Here is a 26,660-nt window from a genome sequence, read left to right on the forward strand (position 1 = left end):
CTTCAGAACACTACCTATTCAAGTGGAAAGGGAGCCCCCACCCCTCCCGGCCCAGGAAGACCCATCAGAATGCAGATGAATGAAGATGCAGTTGAGCGACCTGTGTTGTGGTTGTCTAGAGGGAATGAACAAATATAGCGGTCACTAGGCCCAACCCAGACATTTACTGGAGACAGGCTGTCAGGCACATAGAGCTGTAAGTGTAGAGAAATGTTCACTTTCTAAAATTGGCATCTTTAGAATAGTAAAATTAAACTCACCAACAAGTAGGATTTATCATACCATTCCACACATATGAAACATCAAAAAGCTGCTCCTCTCTGATCAGGAATTATCACTTAAAAATGTATGAGGGAATTCCCAGTGCTAACCTATGAGAGGGGTAGGCCTTACTTTAGTGAAAACAAAATGGGCTGTTTTTTAGGGACCGGATCCCCCAGCATGCTCCACGCCCTCCCATAACCCACCAATTAATTAACACTTGAGATTAGGTGGGTGTAAAAAACGGCCATGTTTAATATCAACACACATAAACATGACGTTGCATAATTATCAAACGTTATTAAAAATTCATAATCAGAACACAAAATTAAACTGTACATTATCATTATTCATCTTCCATCAGAATGTCATTATCCCCCCAGCACCAAGGGGCCCTCTGGCTCGGCTCTCCCCAGGAAGCGATGCCCACGCGAGGTGCAACCCACCTGCGCCACAGAGTGATGGGCCCCAGCCCTCGAGACCTTGTCCGCCATTTCCAGGGCACCACCACTCGTCCACCAGGTTGCCCAGGATCCCAGGAGGCTCGTACCTGTCGCCCTAGCCTCCCCAACTGGTGGTCTCCATCCCCCTGTGGAGAGCTTACCTTCTCTCCCCTCAGTGCTGGCCTAAGGGAGTGCTCAAGGTGGACTCCCGTCTATGCCATCCATCTAAATCAGTGTTCCAATGTCTCTTTTCCGCAACACACCCCTCCGAACTACTTAACTAAGGGACGGGTGGGTGGGAGTTAAAGAAAACAGGCTAACGAGCCTGGGGGTAGGGGTCCAGCAGGTGCGAGCAGGTCACGACGCAGGCGAGGAAAGAGGCAGATCGAGTTGGGACAGTGACCTAAATAGGTCATGGCCTCTGACCCTGCCTGCGCCGGAAACGCGTCACCGCTGGCCAACCCGGAAGGACTTCCTCCAACCCGGTCGGCCTCCCATAGGGTGGCCGACCGGCTACTCTCGTCCAATGGGGTGCGTGGGCCGGGGGGCCGGCCCCTAAAGGCGGGCTCGTCTAGCCTCGCCCTTGGTATACTACCAGGACATGCAAACCACCACATTACATGTTCTACCCTTTTCATACATAGCACCCTGCCCTGCCAGCTACCTAAGACCTACCATGGGAGGGACTTATATGTAATAAAAGGAGAGTTTAAGGCTTGACGTGTAGTTTTAAATGCCAAGTTGAAGTGGCAGAAAACTGCACACACAGACACTGCAGTGGCAGGTCTGAGACAGGTTTGAAATGCTACTTCTGTGGGTGGTACAATCAGTGCTGCAGCCCACTAGTAGAATGTAACTTACAGGCATTGGTTATATAGTATACCAACTCACAGTTGAATTACAAGCAAATTAAATATGTCAATCGGGTACTCACCAATTGCACATATGTTTAGGGAAGAAACACATGCACTTTAGCACTGATTAGCAGTGGTAAAGTGCTTGGAGTCCTAAGGCCAACAAAAAGATACAGCCGAACGTGGAGGTTTAAAGCAAAAGGACTGAGGGAAGACCACCCAAAGGATGCTAGGTCTAACAACCCCTAAGCCATAAACTCAACCACCCCTAAACCCTAAATATATCCTTACCACTTAATGCCCTACCACCCATAAATCATAAAAATAACTTTACCACCCTTAAAACCTAAAAACACCCCTTTCGCTGAATACCCCTACCAATCCCTAAACCGTAAAAACACCCTTACTGCCCAATACCCTTACATACCCTCAAACCCTAAAAACATCCATACCACCCCAAACATTTACCCACCGATAAAAAAACTCTTACTACCAAATACCCTTACCCACACTTAAACCCTAAAAACAACCTTACCGCTCAATACCTTTACCACTCCTAAATCATAAAAACACCATTACAACCCAATAACCTTACCCACCCCTAATCCCGAAAAACACCCTTACCACCCAATACCACTACTCACTCTAAAAATACCCTTACCTCCTATTATCCTTAATGCTTAAACCCTAAAATCACCTGTACCTGCCTATACCCTTATCTATATCTATCTATATATCTATATATATATCACTCAAAATTGCACCAGCAAATTATGGCCGCACTCCAACCTTTATTTTTATGAAAGCAGGCAGCTTCCAATTCCATTTTTCTGTCCTCCAGGCTTGGCTTGTTACAAGGATTTCTCTTCCCCTTCTTCAGAAGCCTGACGAAGTATTGATTCCGAAACGTGTTTGTTTACCATACAATTTGCTGAATAAACAGCATCAACGGTTACCTCCTGTGTGCCCGAATTTCTGTTTTTAAAGCGACGGAATTGGCAGCCCTGATATATATATATATATATATATATATATATATATATATATATATATATATATATATATATATATATATATTTTTCCAAGAATGCCCCGTCTCAACTGCTGGTGGCCCCGTGGGAGGTGGTGTGCCCTCCGGCCGAGCACGCCGGTAATCAAGTTAAACACAGTCCCAATATCCGCCACGCTCTCAGCCACCAAAAACACGCCAAAAGTCAAAATCCAAGGGTGTTTATTTACACCTACAACATGTTTCGGCTATGACGGCTTTGATCACGTAAGTGAATGTGTGCATGAAACGTGCTAATAAAGTTTAAGGCAAGCCATGAACATCGACCGAAGACAAACGTAACAACAGTCAAGTGACTGACATCTTGAAATGTTATTGTATTACAAACTTTCATGGGCTGAAATTAAATATTCATTGTTCTTATTTGTACATACATGTGTAACAATATTGTTGGGATGTTAAATGTAAAATTTGGCGCATATGAACGACATCGGCAACAAAACAAGGAGCACATTCTGTGCCGTAAAGCCCAGTGAATAAACAGAAATTAATGGCTGACATCTTGGAACATGCTCGTTTTGGTGGTGTCACAGGTTCTAAGGTTACTACATCAAAATATCTGTCTAGGTAACGTATTAAATAAACTAATATTGCATACGTTAAATAAACACACATATAGTTAGCAACAGCGCAAAATTAGAAAAAGTCACTACAATTCAACATTCACAATGTTCATTCGAGTAAAATGTGTACTCAAAAGTGCGCGTGCAGTTACCAAGTAAAATACTCAGATCGCCCCTAAGGCTCCATCCAGGGCCAAACTAGAGACATGTCCTTACATGAAAAAGCCCAAAGGACTGCCGTAGTGTCATGGTACTTGCCATAGATGCCCATCAGAATGCGTGCTCAGTGGAACGAATATTAGAAGTGAGAAAGACGAAAACTGCCCGTGAAAGTGAGTGCAGTGCCTGGGCCCTTTTCCCCAACTGTTCTCCTGTTGGAAAATACATAAAGACAATATTATGGTAAGGTTAAAAACATCTATACATTGCATCTTTGAAAAATAAATGAACTGTACAATGCACTAAAATCATGGAGGAAGAGAATATAGACACACAAAATCAAATAGCGCTATATGCAATGAAGTTAAGCGTAACCCTCGTGAACTGAGGAAATTATGCTGTCTATCTGGTAGCTGGTAAGACTAAAGGCAGACTTTAATCATCTGCAAAAAACATCAGGAAAAAACATCAATTCTCTCTGAGGTGGACTGCAAGCTCCTCATCTTGAGTCAGACCTCCCGGATCCTTTGTCTGAAAATTAATAATGTATTTGGATTCTTTCTGCCTCAATCTTAACACCCTGTTGCCACCCCTAGAGTTCCTGTCAATCTGTTCCAGAATGAAAAAACTCAAAAGTGACGGGTTGGAGAAATGCTTATCTCGGAAATGTCTTGCCACTGGATATTTCTCATCTATGTGTGAAATGGCTCGGTAGTGTTCCAATATGCGTTTTTTGGTGTGTAGGGTAGTGCTTCCTATATACCATAACTGGCATGGACAGACGATCACATAGATAAAATGTGTAGTGCTGCAAGTGAGAAATTGATTGATTTCTTTCTTTATCCCATTGTATTCCACTTTCTTTATATGGGTACTGTTTCTACAGGCTTTGCAGTGGCCACAAGGGAGGAATCCCTTGAAACCAAACCCCTGTGTGCTGGAGTAAGTGGTGATGTCACTCCGCACACACATGTCTCTGATATTTCTTCCTTTTCTATATGTAATGGTCAGTCTTGCTGGAACATCACCACCTATGATGTTGTCACTTTTCAAGATGTCCCAGTTTTTGGACAGTATCTTTTGTATTTGTCTCGACTCAGCATTGTATGTTAAAATGAGTCGTGTACTGTCTTGATTGTTTTCCCTGTCATCTATGATCTTATCCTCAAGAGTGGTACTTCTGGGGATGTTATCTGCTCTCTGTTTGGCTTTTTTCAGAACCCAGGCAGGATACCCTCTATTTTTGAATCGTTCCAGCATCTCGGTACATTCGAGTTGGTAGCCAAGTCCAGTATTAGAGTTTCTCTTTGCCCTCAGCAGCTCACCGAAAGGAATGCTCCATTTCAGGGTTTCAGGGTGACTGCTGAGGGCATGGAGAACACTGTTGCCCGCCATGGCCTTTCTGAAAAGAGAGGTGTGTATTTGATTACCCTTGATGTCAACTTTGACATCCAGGTACTCAGCCGTGACCTTACTGATGTTGCTAGTAAGGATGATGTTATTAGTGTTAGTATTGAGCAAGTCTATGAATTGAATGGCTGCTTCCTCGGATCCTCTCCACACCACAAACAGGTCATCGATCTAGCGCCACAAGGTGGCAACATGGCTCCAATGTTCTGTCCAAGCAGGATCTGTGAAGATCTTCTGCTCCCAGTGCCCCATGAAGAGGTTTGCGAAACTGGGAGCAAAGCATGAACCCACCACGGTCCCGATCATCTGCTTGTACAGCACACCGTCAAAAAGGAAAAAATTGTTGAGAAGACAGTATTCCACCATTTCGAGTAGCATCCTGCTGTGCTCTTTGAAACGGAGTGGACGAGCATTAAGAAAATGCTCACAGGCCGCAAGGCCCTGTCTGTGGTCAATTATGGTGTAAAGTGCCTGGACATCCAGAGTGATGAGGTAACATTCGTCATCCCACTGTAAGCTCTGTAACTTGGTAAGAAAGTCCTTAGTATCTTTGATATAGCTGGGCAGACTATGGACCCAGTCACGCAAATAATGATCGACATATTTCGACACATGTTCAGAGACACTACCTCTGGAAGACACAATAGGTCTCCCAGGAGGGTTGTCTTGGCATTTGTGTAGCTTGGGGAGTAGGTACAATACAGGTAAAACAGGGTGGTCATTTTTGAGATACCTGTATTCCTCTCTAAAATGCCCTTATCCTTCCACATGGTCAGTTTTTCCCCATAGTGTGGTGATACTGTTGTTGTACATGTCCTGTGTGGTGGGAATGTAAAATTTGGAATCGCCCAGCTGCCTGTGTGCTTCTGCTACATATTTGTCTCTATCTAGAATGACGATGTTGCCTCCTTTGTCAGCAGGACGAATGACCACACTGTCATCTTCCATGAGTGATTTCAAAGAATTTCTTTGCGCCACTGAGAGATTATTGTCACTATAGCCGTATTTTCTTTTTTTATGTCTGTGTTTGCAAAAATCCTTGCTGACACATTCATGGAATGTGTCGATTGCATCATGAGACATAGTGGGAACAAAAGTGGACTTGGGCTTAAATCCAGAAGCTGCACTACTGTCTACCTGAATGCTGCATCTTGCAGAAGTTGAGTATTGCTGGTGAGTTCCACCTCCCCTTCTGTATGTATGCTGTCGTTGACGCTGGGTGTCGTGTCACCTTCACTGTTGAAGTTGGAGTATGTTGATAGGAGTGTCTAACTCCCCTTTCGTGAAATTATCTGAGAGGTTGTTGGAGTGGGATTTAGCCTTGCTAGGACCCCCCAAGAGCTTGTGCCACTTTTTTAACTTCAATTTTCGTACGAATTTGAAAAGGTCAATCCTAGACTCACTATAATTAAAAGACATAGAAGGACAGAATGAGAGCCCTAGACTTAACATAGCTTTTTCAGTTTGACTCATTGTACTAGTAGATAGAATTTATGTTTTTTCCTGATGTTTTTTCCTGATGATTCAAGTCTGCCTCAACTTTAGTTTTACCAGCTACCAGATAGACAGCATAATTTCCTCAGTTCACGAGGGTTACGCTTAACTTCATTGCATATAGTGCTATTTGATTTTGTGTATCTATATTCTCTTCCTCCATGATTTAGTGCATTGTACAGTTCATTTATTTTTCAAAGATGCAATGTATAGATGTTTTTAACCTTACCATAATATTGTCTTTATGTATTTACCAACAGGAGAACATTTGGGGAAAGGTGCCCAGGCACTGCACTCACTTTCACGGGCAGTTTTCGTCTTTCTCACTTCTAATATTCGTTTCACTGAGCACGCCTTCTGATGGGCATCTATGGCAAGTACCATGGCAGTCCTTTGGGCTTTTTCATGTAAGGACATGTCTCTAGTTTGGCTATGGATGGAGTCTTAGGGGCGATCTGAGTATTTTACTTGGTAACTGCACGCACACTTTGGAGTACACATTTTACTCGAATGAACATTGTGCATGTTGAATTGTAGTGACGTTTTCGGCATCAAATGCATTTTTCTAATTTTGCTGTGTTGCCAACTGTATGTGTGTTTATTTAACATATGCAATATTAGTTTATTTAATACGTTACCTAGACAGATATTTTGATGTAGTAACCTTAGAACCTGTGACACCACCAAAATGAGCATGTTCCAAGATGTCAGCCATTAATTGCTGTTTATTCACTGGGCTTTACGGCACAGAATGTGCTCCTTGTTTTGTTGCCAATGTCGTTCATATGCGCCAAATTTTGCATTTAACATCCCAACAATATTGTTACACATGTATGTACAAATACGAACAATGAATATTTAATTTCAGCCCATAAAAGTTTGTAATACAATAACATTTCAAGATGTCAGCCACTTGACTGTTGTTACGTTTGTCCCCTGTCAATGTTCATGGCTTGCCTTAAACTTTATTAGCACGTTTCATGCACACATTCACTTACATGATCAAGGCTGTTATAGCCGAAACATGTTGTAGGTGTAAAAAAACACCCTTGGATTTTGACTTTTGACGTGTTTTTGGTGGCTGAGAGCGTTGGGGATATATATATATATATATATATATATATATATATATATATATGTATATATATATATATATATATATATATAGATAGATATATATATCTATATATATATATATATATATATATATATATATATATAGATATATATATCTATCTATATATATATATATATATATGTGTGTGTGTGTGTGTGTGTATATATATATATATATATATATATATGTTTAAGCAAATAACCCTTGAGCTTCAAGAAGTCACCCCACACTGTTTCGCCATCCGGGTTGCTTAGCCTCGAAGCAGCTCTCATGGCCTTTCTCCTTTGTAATAAATCAAGTTCATCCAACGCGTTTCGAGGCCATTAACGCCTCTTCTTCTTGGGATTACACACAAAGAATGCCGTTTTCACCTTCTAATTCGAATTTCTTTATGTTCGAATTTCTCCTCCCTCAGTGGGCGTCTCTGTAGATATCACCCATCAGCATGCTGGTAGGTATAGTTCCTGAAGGTGAAAGAAGTTTGTTTTAGTCCTTAAGTAGGTGCATAACTTCGTGTACTATTTAATCAACATTAAAACCTTAAGTAGGCAGGAGAATAGGGATATAGAGCTGCCGTTCAAATAAACAGTGTCCTGCAAAGCCAAGAATCTGTTCCTCGGCGCACCTTCCCCGCATGCTCTGCTTCCGTCTGCATGCGGAGAATGGTGCTCTTCCTCACGGCCAAGGACAGCCCTGTATGTAATGTGTTTAAGCAAATAGCCCTTGAGCTTCAAGAAGTTACCCCACACTGTTTCGCCATCCGGCTTGCTTAGCCTCGATGGCGAAACAGTGTGGGGTGATTTCTTGAAGCTCAAGGGCTATTTGCTTAAATAAATATATATAAGATAATCTGCTTTCATGCTAAAAAGATTGAAATAAACCAGATTGTGGAATCCAGAAGGTATGCGCCCAAATTCTTTTCTGACAAAGCGAAGAAGTGTGGAATATGTAATTGCGTGGTTCTGCCGTAGGGTTACGCACCCGCAACGAGCGCTCAATGGTTGGGGAACTGTGAACCGGTGTGTGGAGATATATATATATATATATATATATATATATATATTACCTACTGGCGGTCGCCAGTAGGTAGTTATAGTTAGGATTTTTTTCAATGTTAAATCTCAAAATTCTATTTGGAATAACTTTGGCGCCGGTTGACGAATCTGACTGAAACTTTCCTCAAAATGGCCTCGCGGCGTTCCGGTCCTTCCATGAAAGTTTGGGGGGGATTTGTCAAGCGGGGGCCGAGATAAAAGGGGGGTCCCAAAACGCGTTTTCCCCATGTTAATTTCCATAGGGCGGTCGATTTCACTTTTAGCCCGAACGGCTGAATGGATTTCCACCAAATTTGGCAAAATTGTAGGGACTGGTAGCCCGATGTGCCTTTGCTATGTCTCAAGATATGTGCTCCAGTGGATTTTGAGTAATTTAGGTTCAAAAAATATATATATCTATAGCAGCGGCCACGCGAGGTGCGCACGGAAAGCTGATTGGCTCTTGGGTGTCTGTAAACATTCGAAACAGTCCAGAGCGGCCGCCATCTTGTGTCTCGGTAAAATCGAGACAAAAGAGGTGGCTAAAACAAAGGGGGAAATGACCATAAGGCGTCAGGGATAGACCCCCTTTGACCCCCTAGGTTTGATGTGGGGGCTATAAAAGGGCATTTAATTTTTTTTTTTTTCGTTTTGCGCGGGGGTAGCGCCCGGTACGCGCACCGGGGAGCGTACTATGAGGAAAAAAGATGACAGAGTTTTTAAAAAATGAAGCCTTTTTTTAGAAATTGGAGGTAGTTCTAAAAAGAACTTTTTTTTTTCTTCTTTTTGTTGTTTTATATTTTTTGTGTGTTTTTTGAACATTTTGTACTTTTTTGGGCTTTTCAAAACAGTTTTATATTTTTTTTGTATTTTTTTAGGGGGAGAAACAAAAAAAAGGGAATTGAAACTGGCTCAACTGGAGCAAAAAAAACAAAAAACCCCAAAAATTACTTCTTTTTGGGGCACTTGTGATTATCACCTGCAAGGACGATGAGCTTTACGCTTTTTTCACCATAGGCGATAAGCTTGCCACATGCAGAACAAGTGATTTTAAAATCAGCAAATCGTGGCTGAATACACGGCATCATCTCTGATGTTTCTGGTCCCGATGAAGTGGGTTTGTTTCTTTGGGAGGTGGTCCTTGAAGACTGGGGGAGGTTACTGGCCAGTTCCCTGAGCTCTGCACGAGAATAGTTGTTAGGGTGCTTACGGGTCATATGTCGAATCATGGTATAGTTACCAAAGGAATATTTTTTGTTTGGGTTGCCCCTTGAGAGTTCTTCCTTACAGATTAGGCAAGTTACCTTGGCCGCATTCACTTTTTTCTTGCCCTCTCGGAGTGAAAAAAACTCATACAATGTGTCACTTGGGCTTGTATGGGGAATTTTGTTCAGGCAGCCATCTTTCATCATCCTCCTCTTCCTCTTCCTCCTCCTCCTCTTGTTGACCACCAATGTAATCTTGAGCTGGTCCTCTTGGTTGTTGTGGTGGTGGTGGTGGGGCAGATGCACCAGCTGCTGCTGCTACTGAAGCCATTATAAAGATCAAAAAGGTACAGAGAGGTACAAACAGGTCTTCCTCAGTCAAAGGACAAAGTCAGAATAAGGAAAAAAGGTGGGGTCTTTCATCATTTGGGAAAAAAACTGTCCTGAACCAATGAGAAGTGTTATTTTCAGGTCACAAGACTAGGGGCTTCATCATTATGAAACCAAAACTGTTATGAACCAATGAAAAGTGTTATTTTCAGGTCACATGACCCGACGCGCTTACGCTACGCGCCCCCGGGCACGCCCAGGGGCGCGCCCCGGGTCGCGCTACAGGTCGCGCCGCGTGAGCGCGTCGGATGTTTACGTTGCGCGATCGTATTCGCTCGAGTACTTCCGGGTGCGCTTACGCCGTGCGTATCACGCGGACGCGGCTACGTGATACGTCACGATCATGTTTTCGTTCACGATATTGGCGCTTACGGGACGCTCCCCGGAGCGCGCCCCGGGGCGCTTTATAGAAGTACGCTCTTCGGGGCGCTCCCCGGGGCGCGCACCGGGAGCGCTCCAAAAAAAAAATGGGAAAAATTGTAGGGACTGGTAGCCCTATTCTTTAGTGGTTTTTACGAAAATTATATGTATTGTGCTACATTGGGCTATATATATGTTAGAGCCAAAATGTAGCCCAATTGTAGCCCAATGTAGCCCAATGTAGCCCAAAGATGGCCACCAGAGACAAAAAAAAAAATATAGCCCAATGACAGAATGTACCAGAGTGTTCTAAACAACTAGAGCGCTAACAGTCTTACTTATAAAGTGAGACTTATAGTTAGGAATTAGCATTAAAAAAACCTATGAAATTCACTGAAAAAACCATAGGTTTCAGACCAGTTATAGTTAGGAATTAGCATTTAAAAAACCTATGAAATTCACTCAAAAAACCATAGGTTTCACACCAGTTATAGTTAGGAATTAGCATTTAAAAAACCTATTAAATTCACTAAAAAAACCATAGGTTTCACATCATTTATAGTTAGCTTGAAATTTTACTGACATAAAACCATTGAAATTCCACGTTATAGTTAGTTGGACTCACTATAACTTGCGCGTGTAATGCACTGCTGATGACGTCACATATTACATCACTCATGACATGGTCAGTGACATCACTCATGACATCACTTATGACATCATCCTTGTGACAGAGTGACAGACCTCCTTTCACTGTAATGTAACCCATGAAACACATATTGAAAAATATAAATTAATTTTTTTTTAAAAATGGAGATACTCATACCAGTTACAACAACCAATTCAATAATTCCACCATCTATATACACATTCACTCATTCACCAACAGTTCTATATAGTCGCTCATATATATATACACTCATCATATGTAGTGATACACCTATACATCCTGTTACACACCGACAGTCATCCAAAAGTTACTCACACACATACTCACACATGCAAATAAACTATTGAACATCCATTTATTTGCATATACAGCTATACACACACTACCACCTTACTTCTAAGGAAACTTACACATACTTACTCTCTTAAACAATCACTTATAGAAACACATACTTATTTAAACAAGAACTCTTTCAATCTCTCACTCTCACATATACTCACTCATATACATCAATACTCACATATACTAGATTAAAACATATGTAGTTACTGATAAAGACACTAACGAGACAGTCATTCACTCACTAACACACGCATATACACATTCATCCACCCATACAGTCCTGCACATATGCCGTCTTCAAAACACATACAAACAGTGAGTCAGCCATTGATGCATCTATGTGCTAAGTAACACTCCCACCAAACCATACAGACACTCATACTGATACTAAAAAAACATCTAATAATCTATATACACACACATGTAGCTACTCACCCACCCATGCAGCAACTTATACACAAAGTGAAACACTGATGCATATATTTAAATATTTAAACATTACTCGTTAACCCCTTCGACGCTGATGACGAGCTGGGCTCGTCATGCACTGCCCATTGACTTCAATGAAAATCTCATTATAATGGCACTAAGGTCCTTAGCATCCAAGTGGTTAATATATATATTCACTAAGATACACTTAATAAGCCAGTTAACCAATCATTTTTTTAAAAAAAACATCCATTTACACACTTATTTAAACATTTATTTTTCCATCTACCTTTACATATACAAAAAATATTTATTTTTCAGAAAGGCACACATTCACTGGATGGTGTCATCAGTGATGTCATGAGTGATGTCACTGACCATGTCATGAGTGATGTAATATGTGACGTCATCAGCAGTGCATTACACGCGCAAGTTATAGTGAGTCCAACTCACTTTAACGTGGAATTTCAATGGTTTTATGTCAGTAAAATTTCCAGCTAACTATAACTGATGTGAAACCTATGGTTTTTTTAGTGAATATATATATATATATACATATATAGGGTTTCACTTACCTTATATATACTTACATTTATATTCTAAAGACATGCATGGTAAAGGCATATGCTTGATAAAGACTTGTGCAGTAAAGGCATTGTGTGGTGAAGGCTACGTGGTAAAGCTATTTTGTGTGGTAAGTAATGAATTGTAAACGCTGTTTTCCTCTGAGGACATATTCTCACTTGAAAGTTTACTGATCTTCTCAGATACAGCCAATCAAAAAAAGCACATACTCTCATGACTCATCAGCTATGTGCAAGGCTGCATAACCTGTTTTTCTACCTACCCAGTGAATCAAAACAAGCAGTTACCTCCTGACAAGATTCCATCACTACACTCTCCTCACGCAGATAGATACAATGTACAGCTAGTAAGCACCCTCAATCACTCTCACGCAGCCCAGAGAATCCATATTATTAATGGTGTTACATATGCTGTACCCGTGACTCCTGCAGTGTGGCCTTACTATCTGTGGATCTGACACCAGCTGGGTGGAAAAGGCGATGTCTTAACCCACTGGATTAGTTAAAAGCAAAATGATTATTCGCCTTAGCCGTAGATGAGATCTTAAAGTGACAAACAATTTTCACAGTGATAGTATTTTTTCTCTTTGTCGAAACATACCTCCTTTTAGGTCTGGTCTTGAGACAGCTTCAACTATGTTATACTCCTCATTTTTTCTAAAACAAACCATATACATAAATGTACACACAGGGGCTTTCAGAAAGCCCTCTTCAACCACAGACTTGTTCATGTGGATGGGGCAGTGGGTCAATCTAATGCAGCTATTGGTTCTCCTCGCTGAGTATCAGCATTTTGCGTGTGCACATCAGCCTAACAAGAAGTCGACGTCAGAGCTGGTAGGCCAATCTTGGTTTGTATTTCATTTTTTAAAGTTTTTTTTGTGCTGGGTTATTCATTTAACTGTAAACAGATGCACACCATGTTTTTACTGTAACATGTTTGCAATGCAAATAAGTAAAATAATCGAACATTGCACGTTTGCCAAGGCCAGACGTACTTGCTTTGACGATACTTGTTTATTACGTAATTATATATGATACTCTTTGACGCTCATTGCTTTGTATGTTCTCACTAGAATACTCTGGGCATGAGGGACTGCACTCTCCACCTGGGGAATTTGCGGCCAAGCAGGATGGTGCTACGACACGTGATGGTGGTTCAAGTCAAAGTTCGAATGCTCGCCTTTGCTCATGCGTGGGGGAATTTCCATTGCCTCGCGCTGCAAAGATTAAGCTGTTGGTACGGATCTCTCTGACATGTAGATATAGGCGGCCCAGAGTCCACTGAGTGGCTGGTAGGTGCTAGAACTGCTGGGTGATATTCTGCTGTGACAGAAAGGGGCAGGCAGCCCAAGAAGGTGGGATCTGAAGGGGTCAAAGCCACTGTAATAATGTGCGGGGAGGAGAAGGGGGAAAGCAGCTGGGTTAACTGTGGTGTTACAGAGTAAGAAGGTACTGGCATGGAGAATGAACATGTGCGTGGCTCACAGCTCAGTGATCATGCACCAGGGAAGCAAGAAACGTGGTAGGATTGACAATTGCCTCATGTTCGGGTCAGGAATCAGAGGAAGAAAGGCTGCCAGGGACAGCTATAGAAAGTGTCACTGCACAGCACAGCAAGGCTTGCAACAAGAAAGAAACAGAAGCAGAGACAGAGTTTTGGGGGATGATGGCACAGAAGGTGTACAGCCTTGGCCGGGGTTCAAAGATGCCTGGACCACTGCCTTTGAATGCGGAGAGGATGGTGAGTGGACATTGTAAGCACACGACCCTAGGATGAGCAGCATAGCAGAAATAAAAGGACAGACCTCTCAACAGAGAGGAACCCATGAGACACTGCGCTTGAACGAGTGTGAAGCATGTGAAGGGAGAAAAATCAAGTGTGGTGCTCCCATCACGAGAGATGAAGACAGAACGCAATGTGCTTCAGGCTGTGTTATTACCAGGAATGTTGTAGTCAGAATATATTCTGATTAAATACTGTGGCCTAAATATTGAATGAAAAAATATCACCACATTACAGTCAACCATAGAAGAACTACACCCAATGGGACAATATTTTTTAAACAATATTAAGGACACAGTATATATGTCAGATGATATTTCTGTATATGATATTCTGGCACGCAACCACAGCAGGCTGACGTGCAGATGAGAGGGAAAAAGTTGTGCCTGCCTCCAGACTCTTTGTTCTCACAATCGGGTAGAACGACTAGCCGGGTGTTCAAAGGTGTCCAGGACTTGACGCTGTGAAAGTCTGTTGCTTCCTTCTTCAATATTGCATTGGAAAGGGCTACTCCTCCCAATAGCCAGGTACCCGCTCTGCGCTAGAAATGTGAAAGGTGTCAAGTCTCTCCTTAAGAGCAGCCTAGTTAAGAGGAAAAAACACAAGGCAAGAAAACTACCTTCCACCCACTGTGGATTGCACCACCTCACAACAATAACTGAAAAGTCAATGGATTTCAGGGCAAATGAACATCCAATAATGATACAATTTCCACGTATTTCTTTAATCTTCTTTATTCATTTCATTGGACAGCCAACGCGTTTCATTCTAAAAAGAACTTCATCAGGACATTTTCTGTGTTCAATAATCACAGAAAGATGATTTGTTCGTCGTGGCTCTTTATCTTGACCGATTATGATTAAGGCCAATATGACGGAATTGGTTGAATCCAACTGGAAAGATGTCTACGCAAAAATCAAGGGCTCTCTGGAGAGGTGGGAACGATTATATTTTACTATTATTGGTCGCACTAATATTATAAAAATGAATGTCTTACCTAAAGTTTTATATTTGTTTAGGTCAATACCTCTGGAATTCCCCATACATAGGATACAGGCCCTGCAATCCTTATGTGGAAAATTTATTTGGAGTCCTGGAAAGCCAAGGCGGGCTATGAAGCATATGATGTTACCTATTGAGAGGGGGGGGGGCTAGGGGTTCCAGATTTTTTTCTGTATTACGTAGTTTGCTTTCTTTTGAAAATGAGGATACTAATAACAGGGGGAGCAACTGAGTATATGTACAATTATCCAACAATTTTGAAATCATGTTAGGGCCTTGTGCAAAGCAGAGCCTGTTTATTGAAATTGATGGCAGTTATTATAAACGCACTTGATTTAAGGTGTTATTGGGTGCTTGTAAAGTCTGGAGATGGTTTGGAAGAACAATGACTATGGAGAAGTTTTCATATTATACACCTTTTAGAGCATTGAGGATACTGCCCATGATATTCTCTGACAGAATGTCCCTAAACTGGCAAAAGAAAGGGGTCAGACGGCTGGGTGATATCTGTTCGGAAGATGGTTCATGTAAATCCTTTGAGGAGCTAAGAGAGCAGTATTCACTCCCAAGATTTTGTTTTTTAAAATTTTTGCAAATCCGGGATTTTCTTATAAAGCAGAAGTTAAGTTTACAAATGAATCAAGCTATAGAAGGGATTGATAAGCAGGTGAAAATAGGGTTCTTGTATCAAATACTTCTAGGGGGAAAAATAGATGACCTTGAGAAAGTGAGGGCAAAGTGGCCTGAAAATTTAGAAGATTCGGAAATAGTGGTTGAGGACCTTCTCTTATTGTCAAAAGAGGCACTAATGTTGGCTAATCTAAAAGCCCAATTTTTAAAACCCTGTTTGATTTATATTATACTCCTGCACGTATGGCTAAATGGGGCGAGGGATTTGATGGCAAATGGTTTCGGTGTAAAGCTGACCATGCTGATAGTACCCATATTTTTTTCTCTTGTTATAGGCTATATGACTTTATAGAAGGAATTGAAAAATTAATCTCTTTAGTTCTTAACATTCCAGTAACAATAGCTCCCGCTATGATGCTTTTGGGGAAAATCCCTATAGAAAGCCCTTCTGAGAGGCTATATCCGCATCGTCACTTAATTTTTTTCTCAATGACAGTGGCACGAGTGTGTATTGCTACAGAGTGACTTCAGGAAAAGCTGCCTCTTTATCAACAATGGAGATCTAGGATGTATAATTTATATAAATTGGAGCGGGGGCTTTTTTCAATCAGTGGCTCAAGGAGGAAAAAGAGAATGGGTTTAAAAATTTGGGGTGCTTTCTCTGCTTATTATGAGGATCAAGAATGCACATGAATATGAAATGTATTTTGTTTACAATGGATTTACATGGATCCCTTAGGATTATTTATCATATGTAAAGCTCGGATAACCCTTTCTTTCAATGGATTTTGATGTATTTTGATGTATTTGATGTATTTTATCATTTTGTTGTTTTCTGATGATTTATGTATTATTGCTAATCTATACTACTATTATAAAGAGAGAACTTGCACCTTTGAGCCGGGTAAACTTGAAAACTACACCACCAATCTGAACACCCAAGACATCTTAGAAAACCTCAGGGTAAGCAGAAGGACATAGGCTACATAAAAATAAAAATAAAACGTTGTTTAAAATATTTAGAAATAAAAATAAAGTAGTCCCTTGCAAGTAGCGCCGGCCGCGACGTCTGCGTGAGGGGAGGAGCGGAGTTCACCAGCAACAGGAAGAGGGGAGAACATGAGCGCTGGGAGGAGCTGCGGAGCGGCGACAAGCGGAGGAGCAGTGGCAGTGCGGGGAGGAGCAGCGGATGAGGTAGCTGACAAGCGGTCAAGCAGTGGAGAGGTAAACACTCCAGCGTAGGGAGGAGCGGCGGATGAGGTAAGTCGGGACCTGGGGGAGTTACAAAGACGGGGCGGGAGGCTCAAGGCGCAAGGCGCGAGGCGGTAGGCGCTATGCCCAATGTCGGGGCGGGGGGCGGCGGGCGGGAGGCTCAAGGCACAAGGCGGGAGGCGGTATGGCCAATGTCGGGGCGGGAGGCGGGAGGGATGCGGACTTGGCAATGTCGGGGGGAGTGCACAGAGGCTTAAAATGCTGCCCCCAGCCCCCTTCTGCCCCGGGCAAAGCCGGGGCGGGCTGCTAGTACTGCCTAAACAAAGTTTTGTACCACTTTTTACTGTGAACTAAATAAAAAAAAATAAAAAAGGATGTCACCGGTTATTTCTGCAAAATTCTAATAAAACAACTTTGAATCTCTGTAATATTTTTGGGCAAGAACCATTCCAGAATAGCTAAAATCTTCTTAGGGTCCAGGGAAATGCCTAAATCATTCAGTCTGAATTCAAATACTCAACTCTTCCTTCTTGAATTCAGACTTCTCTGGTTTACAAGATAAATTATGTTGCTGAAGCCTTGTCAACATCAAATTTTCATGTTCTGGTTGTTCTATAAGAGCCTTCCTTAGAATACTCCATAATATCAAGTAGGCAGAGCAATACAAACCGATTTGAAACATTAAAAAAATTATTCCTTAAAAATACTGGAAAATGGCAGTGGCTTTGCACAACTAAAATGGCATTTCACTATATTCGAAATCCTCAAATGGTAAGCAGAAGTCATTTTCCACTTATCACTTTATATGTAAAAGATGATAAGCACCTCACAAATTAAGTTTGGAGTCAACTTGTATTCCTTGAACTGACTCCAAAATATATTTTAGGAGAGACAAAGAATATTGATTCTTGATCATACTATAATTTAACCCTCTGTAATCAATACAGGAATTAAGAACATAATCATTCTTTGGTACAAAAAAACAACGGTGGCCACAGCTGGACAGGATGATGGTACAACTAACCCATTTTGCAAATTGTCCTGCAAATAAGCCTTCAGTAACTCAGTCTTTTTGTATAGTAAATGAATATATCAAAAAGGAACTATTTTATTGTGCTGGGTTCCATTGATATAGAGCAATCATATTCCCTGTGGAGGAGGGGGTGTGAGCAGATTATAGGCTTGGTAAAAACTGCTGAAAAACATTGTACTGAAGGAGCACCTGAGATAAGCCACAGTTACATTTTAAATGTGTACTCCTTGATCTCATAATTAGGTAACCAGAAGCTTTCTGAAACAAAACAATGATCATTAAAACGTCGTGGTGACAAAGATATTGTTCTGGCATGCTTGTCTACATATAGATTATGTCCATTTACCCTAGGGTTTTAAAAAATTACAGCATAATTGGGAAAGCAACCATTTCAAAAGATATCACTTCAGTATGGTCTCCAAACGAGATCTGTAATAGAATGGAGACCTCCTCAAACAGACCTAAAGTAATTGGAAGCTATCCACAGTTCAGATCACTTCAGGAGTCGTCTTGACCCTCTTAGGAATATTATTCTTAATGTTAATGCCCAAATCTGATCAATGAACATTCCAAAGACACTATCAAGCAATGCAGATACATATAGTCTCCCCTTCTTGCTTTCTAAATACAATTAGAAAGAGTAACAATGTTACGCGTAGATGATCCAATAAATGGAAGCCAACAAACTCCTGTTTTCGTCTCCTTCTCATGAGATAATTGGATTCTTCTTGTATTCTTCTGAGGCTATTTATCGCAAGCCTCAATCATATATCCGGCATCAACACAATAGCGACAGAATACAGCCTTTTGCGATCATTCCTGGTCATTCTCTATCAAAGAACCCCTACCCACCCCTGTTTGCATAGGTTTTTCTTGTGGCAATGGATTCATAGAAACTAAGGAACCAATAGCAATCCCTCCACGCTTTCTACCTATCATGGTATACATTTAGAACGTCTTACAGAATTAACAAATAAAGTAAATTCAGGCTCACCTAAAGACCCTTGTCCCTCTGCAATACAAATATACATCTTTACCATCTTCCCAGACAGTACCCTCACCCTGCTGAACCTCTCACTTATGCACGGTGTCGACCCTCGCTTTTAAAGAAGCAGTCATAATCCCGCTCCAAAAGAAAACTGGCAGGGATCCCCGACAGACAACTATAGACCCATCTCGCTTCTCCCCAACCCCGCAAAAATCCTTGACGCACATGTAGCTAAACTTGTTTGTGCCTTTATTGAATAGACCAATTTCCTTGACACCTACCAAGCAGGTTTTCCGTCCTCTCATTAGACTGAATCAGTCATTCTATGTGTTGTGGACGACCTGAAGGAAGAAGCTGATAGGGGTACACGCAAGCATTGGTCCTACTCGACCTGTCGCGGGCAATCAATACTGTGGATCATGCGATACTAGCGGATAGAATGGTGGCAGTAGATCTTAGAGGCACAGTCTTAGGATGGATAAAATCCTTTCTGAAAGATTATACTCAATCAGTTAGGCTTGCACCCTACAGCTCTGGAATAGTCACCCCGACCTGTGGCGTACCTTAGGGCTCCTCCCTGTCCCAGCACCTTTTTAACCTCTATATTCGCCCCTTGTTTTACTCCCTCCAACAAATTAAGGTTAAGATTTACAATTACGCATATCTTACTACGGTGCAGCTCCACAAAGCAGGTTTTCTCCCAAACCCACAATGTCCATGCTGTAAGGCCGAACCAGCAGACTTATAATACATGGTTTAGTTCTGTGCTGTCCTTTCTAAATAATGGGCGTCCATTGTGTCTGAACTCAGTGGCGTATTAGGGTGGGAGGTCCCCCTCAAACCCTTTGCCCTTCTGCTGGGGGTGATGGAGAGGCCTAGATGGCTCTCGGGCTGACAAGCTATTTCTAGGCACAACCATTCTAATAGCTAAAAGAGACATTGCAGCGGCCTGGAAGGACTTGACATCTCCCTCTATAGCTAAATGGCTCAGGGGTGTGGATTGGTGCGCTATCCAGGAAAAAGCTGTATACAAAGCAAGAGGGTGCTCAGCGAAACATTAGCGTGTATGGGGCAAATGGACAGGACCGTTCAAATGAACAAAAAGGGGAAACACTTGTAACTGTATTGAAATGTCTGATATATCAAAGTGGTGCTATGTTTACCCTGTTGTTTAAAATGCCAATAAAATTGGTTATCAAAAAAAGATTTACAATTACGCGGACGACATGCAATAGATTTTTTCAATTGATGAGACACAGGACCCCTAGGTATTCTTCTAAAGCACTATGTTATTCATCGAAGACTGGATGAATCACAACCACCTTAAACTGAACTCTGATAAAACAGAGATAGTCATTTCCAACAATAGACTTAACCATTGGACTCCAACACACTGGCCTAAACCATTAGGAGTTCTACCAACCCCCAAGAGTGCTGTAAAGAATCTCGACATCCAAATTGATGCTAACCTTTCTCTACAATCCCAGATAAGCATGGTTACGTCATCCTGCTTTTATAAACTGAGAAACTTCGGAAAATTCAGAAGATTTTTTCACTAGGGAGGCAAGCATGGTAATAATATTTCCATGACTCTGTCCAGAATTGACTATGCCAATGCCTTTTACTTAGGTCTCCCTATCAACCAAACTTATAAGCTTCAGTTGATACAAAATCAAGCTGCCAGAATCATCTTTTAACAACCCAGGCACTGTCATACGAAGCCATTGATGAAGGAGCTCCACTGGCTTCCTGTTGTTAAAAGGTCCATGTTTAAGACGTGTTGTATTATCTTCAAGGCAATCGACTACAGAGGCACCACATTTCTCTCCACAAAGATCCGTCCATACCGCCCAAAACAGAATCTCAGATCGGCACAAATGAACTTGTTGACAGTCCACCAGATTTAAGCGCAAAATAATTGGCGGTTCACGGTTCTCCATGTTGGGTCCCCAACTCTGGAACTCTATGCCGATCGAGATTAGGCAGACTAATGATTGTATGTGTTTTAGGAAAAATCTTTAAACCTGGCTCTTCACTCGGGCCTATTGCTAGACACGACTTCTGTGGTGGTTCTTAACTCAGTGCCAAGAGACCTATTGGTGTAGCTGTGCTTTATAAATCCCCCCATAACATAACATAGCATGAAGAAAATCTTGAAAAAATAAAATGACTTCCCTGTGACATCCTTATCTTTTTATTTTTCTTGTAATTTATGTTCAATTAACTGCACAAAATAACTTCTGAAAATGAAGTAGGATGTTGCAATCAAATCAACTCGTTCTTAATTGCATCTTTCAAAACACTTCAAATAAGAATCATTGGGTTGTTTGAACCCAGGTAGCTTCTGCGGCTAAGTGACCAAATCGAGTCACATAATTCAATACATGCATTCCCCCTCTCTGAGCACAAAGCTGGCTAAGCATTATATTCTAAAGCTGGATATCCAAACATCTTAAATGCAAGCATAAATGAATCATATGTCTGGAAACAAGCAGCTGAAGCTGATAGTAAGGTAGGAGCCCAGGCCAAAGCAGATCTTAAGGCAGCTAATCAGCTAACCCACCTTTACATTATCTTGATTAAACTGTGCAGGGTGAAAAACAAAATACACCATTCGAGAATCCAGTACTACTATTAACTTCCCTCGATCCCCAGGATAACTTGGGGCACTAGATGTAACTATTAAGATATTGGTAGACCTTAATACCAAGGTCTGCTTCAGCGCACAATTGTCAAGGAGTAGTTGTTTTAACTCTTGTGTTAGGTCCTAAGTAGCATCCATTACGTGAGCAAACCTAAAGAGTTGTTGGGACCATCATCTCTCATGCTCTGGATGCTGAGAAGGTTTATTAAGTTTCCTTCTTGATTGCTCCAGGAAAGTGTGACTGCTCCCCTTAGTCCTGTTGGCACCCGGCAGATGGATATGCATGTTACAGGTTTCAAGTGTCTCCTTAAGAGGGTTTCATTTACGAGGGTAAAATACAAGGCTAAAAGCAGCCCTGGAAATCTTGCAGTTCTGGATTGAAGATGGAAAATACTGCAGAAGTAGATAAACTAGGCACCACGCTCTCCTTTACGGCGGGGAAGACAAAAGAGGTAAGCAAGAAGTCCATAAGAAAATCTAGAAGCACATCCAGCTGCAAAGGAGCAAAACGCAGGGACATACGTAGTTGCTAGTGGGTAATGAATGCTATGAAAAATAAGCGAACTAATGCATGGTGATGCATCCTTCACTTGTTAATGGCTCCTTCATAAAAGATCCAAACAGGAATTGACATTACAAGACAACTTCATCTTCGATTGGAAATCCTAGATAGAATCCTCTGATCAGACCACTATCTTTGAAAGGGCAATTCATAAGGTTTACTCATACCCCTTTCCCCTAACTCATGGCATTAGCTTAGGGTGTTAAGAAAAGAAAAATCCCTATTTTGATCTCTTTTGTCAACTACAGAACTCCACTGCCTGACTGCTGGCCTTTTCATCAGATGCTCCATGTTAGTTGCAGAGCATGCTTCCAGGTGATAAAGTCTTCTGAAGCGCCAGTGCAGTCCAGACTGCTGGGCACCCAGCCACATACTGAGCATGGTGTCCTGCTACATGTCGCCTTATGGGGCAGACAAGTGCAGTTTCTTCCTTTGAGCGCTCATAGCCTCTGTTAAGGTCTAGGCATTGATATGACAAGGGGCTATTGGGCTACCAGTGGATGCAAGCACGTGGGAGATTACAGGGAAGTATTGAGGAGTGAGGCACATGTTTACGATGAGGAGGAGATTGTGAAGGCATGTAGCAAGGAGCCAGTGAGGAATAGAAGGGTCATGGGATAGCTCTCTGGCTCCATGGCTGAACAAGAGATCTCACCGAGGCGGTGGGTGGGGAAACCACACCGGAGAGCACTGTAGTAAAAGGAAAATTGGAAAGGTGACAGGTTTCTCGAATGGTGCGAGTGTGGACGGGATCATGGTGGACTGCCTGGTGGGTAGTTTGACATGGGGACTGGCGTATGAGGGATACAAGACAGCAGTTGATGGACTACAAGGACAGGAGAGGCAATGGTAGCAAAATATGTGCTGAGGATGAACCGATGCTCAAGGGATGTTCGGCTGCTTGTCCAATTTTGGAAACATCTAGAATATTTCTGTAATGGGTTTCGGATAGGAGTTGGGGTCTGAGCAAATGCTGCACTACATAGCCAACATCTTTTTTATAGGCATAGTGGGAGAAAAAGACGAATGTAAAAGATTGATGACTGTTGGGTGCTTAGGTTTTTGCGAGAACTGGCGTTGTCTTGCCTGCAATGGAATGCATTATTGACAATGACTTAGCTGTACCCTGTCTCATCTACCGTGGTCTAGATTTTGCAGGTCACACACGTTTACAAAACGGATAACGGAGGATACATGGACAGTATGAGAACACCAAAGCTGGCTGAATGGTCTGTGGGGACATGAAGTAGTGCGATGTGCTGAGAGACATGTACATTTTTTAAAAGTAGTGCCATGAGGCGCTACAGGGGTAGGGAGGGGCTCACGTAAGAAGGAGGTATAATAATGTGATGAACGTCTTGATGAGCGAACATGTTGGAAAGACTCCACTGAAGGGAAACTGGCAGGAATAGCCTAGTATTGCCCATAGCCTGGGTACTAGTGACCAAAGCAAGGTCAGCATGTGCATCTTCTTGGGAGTTTAGATAGTGTAGTGCTATTTTCACAATGATGTGGGTTGGAGCCTTTTGACTGTCTGAGGTGCTGGAGACCAACAGTTATAAATTGCAAATGTTGGATTCCATTCGTGTGGAACGGGGACACATTCAAGTAATACATAGGAGGAGGACACAGTCCAGAAAAGGAATGACGCAGTGATAACAGGAATTGTGGTGATAAATTGGGTTGCCCAGTATTAGCCTTATCTCATTATAAGTGGCAGAGAGTTGAATGGTTGGAGAAAGTGTTTGTACATGAGGATGGGGAGGGGTGATGAATGGCTGGCTGTTAGGGGTATTGAGGAAGATCTGACAGCACATTGCCATCACTCCGGTGTGCACTCATACTGGTTTGGGGCATGTCAGAAGGATATGGCCTGGACATGGTGCGGGGGGATTGTGTCTGGGTCACATGTGACCGGGGGGGAGCAGCAAGGACCCTGAGTGCTAGCATTTGAATTTATTTAGGACAGGAACGATTGATAGATTTGACCTGTGCATACTCGGTTGAAAGGTTGGTTCAGCATGTGGCCAGTCAAGGTTTTGGGTGACAATTGGATCGGTCATTTGATGCAGTATCATTGCACTGTTTATTTTCGAGCTCATTCTGAGCCAGAAACACCCGGACGTGAGGCTGCCTGTATCGTTTCCACGATTTCAAAGGAGAACATCTTCGAATTATTATTTAAAACCGGCAGCCCTCACTAGCAACATGTGATGTTTTGCGCTAATACAAGACCGATACGACTCAATTGTTATCGAGTCAGGTAATGAAATTCAACTATTTTCAGTCGCTTCTTCGAGTAAATCTCAGGTGTTGACGCCCCCGCCCACTTATGACCCTTATGTGAGGAGTCATCACTATTTATATTGAACACATATGGGCCGGTCGTCTCACTTTATCACGAGCCTCAGGGCTTAACCTTCAAAAGTAATTTCACTCAATAACATGCTCCTGTATATATACATAGCTCTGCTCTATCTACCCTGAAGTACCGATCTAGTTGAAGCCACAGTATATCACTGTTTACCATCAGCTTCATGAGTAGTGGACGGCTACCTGATGAATGCATGTATGCCGAAACGCGCGTTGTAGACATCTGCCGCACTGCCTGAGTCAACGTTTTCGTCTATCACATGGATTTGTAAATACTTATGACTGTTGATGAATTTATTTCTATGTAATGACTAATTTGATTCCTAAATGCATAATCGAATCTTGTTTCGTCAATTTAAGTATGAACCTTATACAATTTAAAAAAATGTTTTCAAAAAATAAACAAATATACTTATCAATATAAGTTTTTGCATATGTACATCATGTTTTTTTAGGGTGCTTGTCAAATGCATGTCTATATCTCAGACATAGAAAGGTATTCTTTGGTATAGAAATGGTTGATAACGTTTTCTAGCTATAACCTTCTTATACTAGTTTTATTCCCTATGTTATAGCTAGATGTGCTGATAGGGGTCCCTTGTTTCCTAAATAGTATCATTGCACTGGCCCAGGCAGAGTGGAATTCAATAGTGTCACCTGCTGCCCACATTTTGGGAGTTGGTGATTGATGACCCAAGCCGGATCTCATTGTCATTATTACCTAATGTGGTTGACAGACTTGGAATTAATAAAAGTGATGAAATAGTTTTGGGCGTGATTGGACAAATTAGGATATTTTAATATGAGCTAGACTTGCTTCAAGAATGAAGCGACCTTTTGAACATCCAGAAGAAAAATTGTGATTTCCTCTCTCCCCAAGATGAGTCCGGAAAAAACATGCAGGGACCCTACTCTGTCCAGGGAATATGGAAGGGAGACAATCTGTCCTGACCAACTTCTCTCTCTACTTTTAGATTGGTAGCCATTTTCATCAGAAGTCGCTCCATAATTAGCAACGTCTGTGCCCAAAACATCAATAGCACACTCTTTCTTCACCTTCCAACTATTATATTTTTTAAGCACAAGGAGCCCGGCAACATACTATAGTGTTTTTGTGCGCTATTATCAACTACTATTGATTTTCTAAACATATTTTATGTTAAACACTCACCTTCACACACACTTATTTCATGCTGTATCTAAAGCTTCTGCCATATTTCAGGGAAAGAAGTTCATAGAATACCCTGCCAATACTTTTGGAAGTTATTGCAGTTTTTTGGAAGTCAAAAACATCAAAGCTTGAAATGTTTTCAGTATAGGATTTCCATGACAAAAAATGGAAATCAGTAGTTAGATGTGGTCATATCAGGTGGCAATCTCCTGAATTTGATTTTCTTTTCCGACAGGAAAACAGAAGGCATCACAGCCTAGTAAAAGGGTCATCCTATGCACACGGAGTGAGGTGTAAACTATTAGATAGTTGATAAATTGAATAAAACTTGAAGTGGGACATTTTAAAAATGCTTCACTTCGGTTGCTCAAAAGTTGATAGTGTTATTTCAAACACATTGAAAGCAGTGAAAATCTCTTATGTTTTTGCAATCTCTTTTGGCTTAATATGGCCCATTTGCAGCAAGCCTTACCGAAACCTTCTGCCAGTGAGCCAACTATTGTGCGGATGAAGCGGGAGAAGTGCAGCAGACCGGTAGAGCAACCGAGAGCAGAAACTACACTTCCCAGGGTCCTTAGCGCTGAATTGTCACGCGCCTAACAGCATCAGCAGAGCGCCAGGAGGCGCAATTAAAAGTGCACCGTGGGCTTCCGAAGCGCGGGACGCCCATTTGCAGCAAGCCTTACCGAAACCTTCTACCAGTGAGCCAAGCTAGTGTGCGGGTGAAGAGGGAGAAGTGCAGCGAACTGGGAGTGCAACAGAGAGCAGAAACTACACTTCCCAGGGTCCTTAGCACTGAATTGTCGTGCACCTAACGGCATCAGCAGAGCGCCAGGAGGCACAGTTAAAAGTGCACCGGGACTCCCGCAGCTCGG

This window comes from Lissotriton vulgaris, chromosome 4_1 (genome assembly GCF_964263255.1).
Source record: "Lissotriton vulgaris chromosome 4_1, aLisVul1.2, whole genome shotgun sequence".
Lineage (NCBI taxonomy): Eukaryota > Metazoa > Chordata > Amphibia > Caudata > Salamandridae > Lissotriton > Lissotriton vulgaris.